This window comes from Nymphalis io, unplaced genomic scaffold (genome assembly GCF_905147045.1).
Source record: "Nymphalis io unplaced genomic scaffold, ilAglIoxx1.1, whole genome shotgun sequence".
In the NCBI taxonomy this organism is placed as follows: domain Eukaryota; kingdom Metazoa; phylum Arthropoda; class Insecta; order Lepidoptera; family Nymphalidae; genus Nymphalis; species Nymphalis io.
The window spans coordinates 7,450-15,000 of NW_026089614.1; the positions used below are offsets into that span (position 1 = coordinate 7,450).

A 7,551-nucleotide genomic window follows, 5' to 3' on the forward strand; every position below is an offset into this window, starting at 1 on the left:
CATACGTGCACATCGTGTACGGAAGTGTTTCTAAAATGAACGATCTCGTTTCGAATATTCATATTCGTGACCGTCGAGTGTCATCTTAGAAGACGAATCGTCGTCGTCGTCGTCGTGCTCTTCTCGGGCTACTTCGATGTCGTCGGTTATTTATCATTATTTATTATGATAATGAATGAAAAAAGTCAACCGTAAGAGTCTATCGCGTCTAACGCGATCGAATCGATACGGTACGACGAACCTCGTTTCGAAGCGACGACGAACGAAGACAACGTCGTCGTCGTCGTCGTTGCTAGAAACGAGAATCGAGTTAAATGAGAGAGAAACTTACGGCGAAGGTGTCGCGTTCGCGCAAGCACGCACGGACGTGTCGTCGTCGTCGTCGAGAATAATCTATGTTAGCTCCCTGGTTGATCCTGCCAGTAGTTATATGCTTGTCTCAAAGATTAAGCCATGCATGTCTCAGTGCAAGCCGTATTAAGGCGATACCGCGAATGGCTCAATATATCAGTTTTGGTTCCTTAGATCTTACTCAGTTACTTGGATAACTGTGGTAATTCTAGAGCTAATACATGCAATCAGAACTCTGACCAGTGATGGGATGAGTGCTTTTATTAGATCAAAACCAATCGACGGAGGGCGTCTCGTCCGAAGTCGTTAATTTTGATGAATCTGGATAACTTTTGCCGATCGCATGGTCCAGTACCGGCGACGCATCTTTCAAATGTCTGCCTTATCAACTTTCGATGGTAGTTTCTGCGACTACCATGGTTGTCACGGGTAACGGGGAATCAGGGTTCGATTCCGGAGAGGGAGCCTGAGAAACGGCTACCACATCCAAGGAAGGCAGCAGGCGCGCAAATTACCCACTCCCGGCACGGGGAGGTAGTGACGAAAAATAACGATACGGGACTCTTTCGAGGCCTCGTAATCGGAATGAGTACACTTTAAATATTTTAACGAGGAACAATTGGAGGGCAAGTCTGGTGCCAGCAGCCGCGGTAATTCCAGCTCCAATAGCGTATACTAAAATTGTTGCGGTTAAAAAGCTCGTAGTTGCATTTGTGCGCCGCGCTGTCGGTGCACCGCATCCGCGGTGATACTGACACGTTTGCGGAGCATATCGTCGGTGAGCCGGCGGTAAAACGCCGGTTCAATATCAAAATCCTATCGCGGTGCTCTTCGGTGAGTGTCGAGGTGGGCCGACAATTTTACTTTGAACAAATTAGAGTGCTCAAAGCGGGCTCAAAATGCCGCTTGAATATTTCGTGCATGGAATAATAGAATATGATCTCGGTTCTATTTTGTTGGTTTTCAGAACTCCGAGGTAATGATTAATAGGGATAACTGGGGGCATTCGTATTGCGACGTTAGAGGTGAAATTCTTGGATCGTCGCAAGACGAACATCAGCGAAAGCATTTGCCAAAGGTGTTTTCATCAATCAAGAACGAAAGTTAGAGGTTCGAAGGCGATTAGATACCGCCCTAGTTCTAACCGTAAATATGTCATCTAGCGATCCGCCGACGTTACTACAATGGCTCGGCGGGCAGCTTCCGGGAAACCAAAGATTTTGGACTCCGGGGGGAGTATGGTTGCAAAGCTGAAACTTAAAGGAATTGACGGAAGGGCACCACCAGGAGTGGAGCCTGCGGCTTAATTTGACTCAACACGGGAAATCTCACCAGGCCCGGACACCGGAAGGATTGACAGATTAATAGCTCTTTCTTGATTCGGTGGGTGGTGGTGCATGGCCGTTCTTAGTTGGTGGAGCGATTTGTCTGGTTAATTCCGGTAACGAACGAGACTCTAGCCTGCTAAATAGGCGTCGTCATTTAGGTGTGCCCGATTTCGGTCGAGCAACTCACTGGCGGCGTATTAAAATTCTTCTTAGAGGGACCGGCGGCTTCGAGCCGCACGAGATTGAGCAATAACAGGTCTGTGATGCCCTTAGATGTCCTGGGCCGCACGCGCGCTACACTGAAGGAATCAGCATGTTCTCCCTGGCCTAGAGGCCCGGGCAACCCGTTGAAACTCCTTCGTGCTGGGGATTGGGGTTTGCAATTATCCCCCATAAACGAGGAATTCCTAGTAAGCGCGAGTCATAAGCTCGCGTTGATTACGTCCCTGCCCTTTGTACACACCGCCCGTCGCTACTACCGATTGAATGATTTAGTGAGGTCTTCGGACCGACACGCGGTGGCTTCACGGCCGTCGGCGTTGCTGGGAAGTTGACCAAACTTGATCATTTAGAGGAAGTAAAAGTCGTAACAAGGTTTCCGTAGGGGAACCTGCGGAAGGATCATTAACGTACGTTTATCTATCTCGAATTCTGTTTCGTCTCTGTGCGGATCGAGCTCTTCTCTGTATACGAGCGAGATAAACAGTGCAGCACGAAAGAGCAATGAGAGTGCCGATATACGACGATATAATAAAACAATAACAATAACAACAACCAAAAAGAATCATAATACGAAAAAATGCGAATTCGATCGGTGGATCGCATTATCGTTTCTCCGACGACGACGACGACTACGTCGTCTTCGTCTAGGCGTTCGTTGATATACGAGTCGTCATCGCCTTCGACGTTAGTATCATCACGTATGAAAATAACGATATTCGCAAAAAAATATATAAATACAATACGTATCGCTGAAGCGTCGTCATCGAATCGATATACGTATATATATTAAAACGTAGTATTATAAAAAGAGATACGAATATAACGATCGTCGTAAGACGTATGTAATCGTGTACTTTCAATTCGAATGTGGACGTCGTATGTACGCGGCGAACGTAACTAGCGAGAACGCTAGCTAACGAACATCGAAGTTGCACGCGTGCAGTCTTCACTCGTCGTTACCGTAGTCGTCTTCGTTATACCTGTGTACGTAGACCGGCAAGAATCCGCGCCGCGAGTCACATGTATAATATATATACGACACTGTATACGTTTCGAGTTCAAGACTCTCGTCGCTCTTCGTTTTCGTTTTCGTCTTTCGTTCTTCGTCTACGTCTACGTCTACGTCTACGTTACGCGTCGTCGTCTCCGTTCGATTACGAGTCTCGTCATCGTTTACATCGATCGGTCGTTATGTGAGTGTCGATTTGAATTCGTTTTTGAATTTAATATGATATCGATTCGTGGTGACGTCGATGTGTTTTCGTGTTTTGTGTTTTATGCGTTATATCATATTTTCATAGAGGCCTCGTGCTTTCGATCGATACGTGCGATGATGCGTTTCACACGCTCTCCTAGACGATGATACGATGATCGACGATCAGTCAGTCAGTCAGTCAATCGGTCAGTCGGCGGGGATACGAGAAGCGTCCGCTGAAAGTTTCGTTTGTTTTTTTCGTAAAATGAAATAAAACAAAATGCGGTTCGGCGTTCGTATGTCGTTCGGATGCGAGACGACGACTCCGAATATAATAAAAACGGGGTCGTTCAACGCGTCCCTTCTGATGTTTCGACGTCGGTTTCTCGAGGAAAGCACGATGTTGTCGTCTTTCGATAGCGCATCGTCATCTTCAAATAACGTATATTTTTTTTTAATTTTTTTTTTTTAATATTTTTTTTTTTTTTTAATTTTTATTTATATACTGAAAAGAAATAAAAAAAGAAAAAAAAAAAAAAATTAAACAAACTAATATCACGGGCGTGTATAGAATCGCTTCAGTGATCGTAGAAACTAATCATCATGAAAATAAACAATTACCCTGGACGGTGGATCACTTGGCTCGCGGGTCGATGAAGAACGCAGTTAACTGCGCGTCATAGTGTGAACTGCAGGACACATTTGAACATCGACATTTCGAACGCACATTGCGGTCCGTGGAGAAACATCCAGGACCACTCCTGTCTGAGGGCCGGCTGTATAAAAATATATACCACACTGTTCAATGTTTAATGTGTATATAGTTTTTCGTAATGTTAAACTTTTATACGTTATTCTCGAACACATGACGGTATCCGTTTTAGAGTTCGTTCGTATTCGTATTCGTATACGAACCGACTCTCTCTCGGTCCGTTCAAATATTTCAATACGACGTGTATGTATGTTTATGTACCATGCGTGTTCGTGTATATTACAAAATTTTTGTATTTATATACGGTTCGTGTGTACGTTTACGTCACGGAGTTTCGTTATGCGCGATGTGTGAGAGACCGAGAGCGTCGCTCGCTCTACCGATTCGTACGTCTACGTCGTCTACGTCGTCTACGTCGTCGTCGTCTTCGTCGATCGGTCTAGTCGAGAGCGCGCCCCCATCTCCGACCTTTCGATCGTCGTTCTATCGTTCGATCAAAGAGGGTAATCGGATATATGAGGGCCGATCTCTTCTAGTCTAGTGAGAGAGCGAGAGTTCGTACGTTTCTCGTTATCGAACATCGATCGAACGTATATCGATAAAACAGCTCCGTTTTCGTTACGACGTATACACATAAAGCGCGCATTGCGTACGTGATGACATGTAAACGTCGTATTCGTTTTCGAGGCGTGTCGTGTCGTGTCGTGTCGCGTCGTGTCGTCTCTCGTGTCTGTGTTATCATTATATACACAGACGGCGGGGTGGCGAACGAACGAACGCGCGCACGTGCGTGCACGCGCGATAACGAATAGTAGGCGGACTCGACGTCCGAAGAGCGCGTCGACGCCGACGTCGGAACGGACGGATGATGATGAAGATCTCGTCGTTCGTTGATATACGAGTCGTCATCGCCTTCGACGTTAGTATCATCACGTATGAAAATAACGATATTCGCAAAAAAATATATAAATACAATACGTATCGCTGAAGCGTCGTCATCGAATCGATATACGTATATATATTAAAACGTAGTATTATAAAAAGAGATACGAATATAACGATCGTCGTAAGACGTATGTAATCGTGTACTTTCAATTCGAATGTGGACGTCGTATGTACGCGGCGAACGTAACTAGCGAGAACGCTAGCTAACGAACATCGAAGTTGCACGCGTGCAGTCTTCACTCGTCGTTACCGTAGTCGTCTTCGTTATACCTGTGTACGTAGACCGGCAAGAATCCGCGCCGCGAGTCACATGTATAATATATATACGACACTGTATACGTTTCGAGTTCAAGACTCTCGTCGCTCTTCGTTTTCGTTTTCGTCTTTCGTTCTTCGTCTACGTCTACGTCTACGTCTACGTTACGCGTCGTCGTCTCCGTTCGATTACGAGTCTCGTCATCGTTTACATCGATCGGTCGTTATGTGAGTGTCGATTTGAATTCGTTTTTGAATTTAATATGATATCGATTCGTGGTGACGTCGATGTGTTTTCGTGTTTTGTGTTTTATGCGTTATATCATATTTTCATAGAGGCCTCGTGCTTTCGATCGATACGTGCGATGATGCGTTTCACACGCTCTCCTAGACGATGATACGATGATCGACGATCAGTCAGTCAGTCAGTCAATCGGTCAGTCGGCGGGGATACGAGAAGCGTCCGCTGAAAGTTTCGTTTGTTTTTTTCGTAAAATGAAATAAAACAAAATGCGGTTCGGCGTTCGTATGTCGTTCGGATGCGAGACGACGACTCCGAATATAATAAAAACGGGGTCGTTCAACGCGTCCCTTCTGATGTTTCGACGTCGGTTTCTCGAGGAAAGCACGATGTTGTCGTCTTTCGATAGCGCATCGTCATCTTCAAATAACGTATATTTTTTTTTAATTTTTTTTTTTTAATATTTTTTTTTTTTTTTAATTTTTATTTATATACTGAAAAGAAATAAAAAAAGAAAAAAAAAAAAAAATTAAACAAACTAATATCACGGGCGTGTATAGAATCGCTTCAGTGATCGTAGAAACTAATCATCATGAAAATAAACAATTACCCTGGACGGTGGATCACTTGGCTCGCGGGTCGATGAAGAACGCAGTTAACTGCGCGTCATAGTGTGAACTGCAGGACACATTTGAACATCGACATTTCGAACGCACATTGCGGTCCGTGGAGAAACATCCAGGACCACTCCTGTCTGAGGGCCGGCTGTATAAAAATATATACCACACTGTTCAATGTTTAATGTGTATATAGTTTTTCGTAATGTTAAACTTTTATACGTTATTCTCGAACACATGACGGTATCCGTTTTAGAGTTCGTTCGTATTCGTATTCGTATACGAACCGACTCTCTCTCGGTCCGTTCAAATATTTCAATACGACGTGTATGTATGTTTATGTACCATGCGTGTTCGTGTATATTACAAAATTTTTGTATTTATATACGGTTCGTGTGTACGTTTACGTCACGGAGTTTCGTTATGCGCGATGTGTGAGAGACCGAGAGCGTCGCTCGCTCTACCGATTCGTACGTCTACGTCGTCTACGTCGTCTACGTCGTCGTCGTCTTCGTCGATCGGTCTAGTCGAGAGCGCGCCCCCATCTCCGACCTTTCGATCGTCGTTCTATCGTTCGATCAAAGAGGGTAATCGGATATATGAGGGCCGATCTCTTCTAGTCTAGTGAGAGAGCGAGAGTTCGTACGTTTCTCGTTATCGAACATCGATCGAACGTATATCGATAAAACAGCTCCGTTTTCGTTACGACGTATACACATAAAGCGCGCATTGCGTACGTGATGACATGTAAACGTCGTATTCGTTTTCGAGGCGTGTCGTGTCGTGTCGTGTCGCGTCGTGTCGTCTCTCGTGTCTGTGTTATCATTATATACACAGACGGCGGGGTGGCGAACGAACGAACGCGCGCACGTGCGTGCACGCGCGATAACGAATAGTAGGCGGACTCGACGTCCGAAGAGCGCGTCGACGCCGACGTCGGAACGGACGGATGATGATGAAGATCTCGTCTCGTCTCGTCTCGTCTCGACGAAAGCGGCGCCGTCGCGTTGACGGATATCGCGTCTGCCTCGTTTTTTTTTTATCGTTGGCCTCAGATCAGGGAGGATCACCCGCCGAATTTAAGCATATTAGTAAGCGGAGGAAAAGAAACTAACCAGGATTTCCTTAGTAGCGGCGAGCGAACAGGAAATAGCCCAGCACTGAATCCCGCGGTTGTAACGATCGCGGGAGATGTGGTGTTCGGGAGGTATCGCTTTCTCGTCGTCGCCACTCCTGTCCAAGTTCGTCTTGAACGGGGCCGTTTTCCCGTAGAGGGTGCCAGGCCCGTAGCGACGGAGCGAGACGGCGAGAGGTACGCTCCTCAGAGTCGGGTTGCTTGAGAGTGCAGCCCTAAGTGGGTGGTAAACTCCATCTAAGGCTAAATATTACCGCGAGACCGATAGCGAACAAGTACCGTGAGGGAAAGTTGAAAAGAACTTTGAAGAGAGAGTTCAAGAGTACGTGAAACCGTTCAGGGGTAAACCTGCGAAACTCGAATGAACGAACGGAGAGATTCATCGTCATTCGACGGCGTACGGGCGCGCGCCTCGATGTCGCGCATACGTGTCCCCTAGCGGGTTCGTCGTGTGTGACACGGGTCGCGTCCGTCGACGTTCGTCGACGGCGTGCACTTCTCTCTCAGTAATACATCGCGACCCGTTCGATGTCGGTCTAAGCGCCGTTCG

The 7,551-nt window shown here is 46.2% G+C and overlaps 4 non-coding genes across 4 annotated transcripts in view; all 4 read left to right on the plus strand.

Annotated features, from left to right (window-relative positions):
• Positions 1-403: 403 nt before the first annotated feature.
• LOC126780853 (small subunit ribosomal RNA) lies at positions 404-2,306 on the plus strand. Its single transcript, XR_007670575.1, has one exon. It is a non-coding gene; the product is annotated as a small subunit ribosomal RNA (ribosomal RNA).
• Positions 2,307-3,714: 1,408 nt separating this feature from the next.
• On the plus strand, positions 3,715-3,871 carry LOC126780851 (5.8S ribosomal RNA). The gene has a single exon (XR_007670573.1). It is a non-coding gene; the product is annotated as a 5.8S ribosomal RNA (ribosomal RNA).
• Positions 3,872-5,856: 1,985 nt separating this feature from the next.
• LOC126780852 (5.8S ribosomal RNA) lies at positions 5,857-6,013 on the plus strand. The gene has a single exon (XR_007670574.1). It is a non-coding gene; the product is annotated as a 5.8S ribosomal RNA (ribosomal RNA).
• Positions 6,014-6,912: 899 nt separating this feature from the next.
• The window catches only part of LOC126780854 (large subunit ribosomal RNA), a 3,977-nt gene continuing 3,338 nt past the window's right edge, over positions 6,913-7,551 (plus strand). Inside the window, exon 1 of the ribosomal RNA XR_007670576.1 lies at positions 6,913-7,551. This exon is cut by the window's right edge and continues 3,338 nt beyond it. This is a non-coding gene — a ribosomal RNA (large subunit ribosomal RNA).